At 46.7% G+C, this 486-nt stretch overlaps 1 protein-coding gene across 1 annotated transcript in view; it reads left to right on the top strand.

Annotated features, from left to right (window-relative positions):
- Positions 1 to 486, top strand: part of LOC119591115 — a 14,161-nt gene that overhangs the window by 3,823 nt on the left and 9,852 nt on the right. The window lies entirely within an intron of this gene.

Genomic DNA, 486 nt, shown 5'->3' with positions numbered 1-486 from the left:
CCATACCCTCTTCCCTTTGATACATCGGACAGATAAGCAGATCTGGTGCTTTTATTCAGTAGCCGCAAAGGTCGTGGAATACCAGGCAGTCTCAGGCAGACGTAGAACAAAAACTATGGCTGATTAGGCGTCGTCTGTGTCTTGACGTCGAGTCCAGACTGCTGAATCCTCAACTGAAGAATTTTTGATTCACTCTGAGTCTCTGTCCTTTAAGCGGTACCTGTCGGGGTTTGGCTTCTGGATGAAAAGTCACTGGTCGTGTAGGGTTGAGGTTCCATTGAGGTCAAGCGAGGCACTGGATTTGGGTTAACTGGGGTTCTTGTATTCAGCAGGGTTGTGTGTAGTTCATACTCAAGCTTTAGTCAGGTGTACGTTCTTGCTTGCTTGCTTGAGATTACGAGCCATCTCTTGTCTTCACACTGCAACAGGGTAGTAGCGTTCTGAGAGCAGGGAATATTACAAGTCCATAATGACATCATGTCTCAT

The sequence above is a fragment of the Penaeus monodon genome, chromosome 28 (genome assembly GCF_015228065.2).
Source record: "Penaeus monodon isolate SGIC_2016 chromosome 28, NSTDA_Pmon_1, whole genome shotgun sequence".
Lineage (NCBI taxonomy): Eukaryota > Metazoa > Arthropoda > Malacostraca > Decapoda > Penaeidae > Penaeus > Penaeus monodon.
The sequence above is the reverse complement of the archived record's forward strand: the minus strand, read 5'-3'. Positions and strand labels throughout refer to the sequence as shown.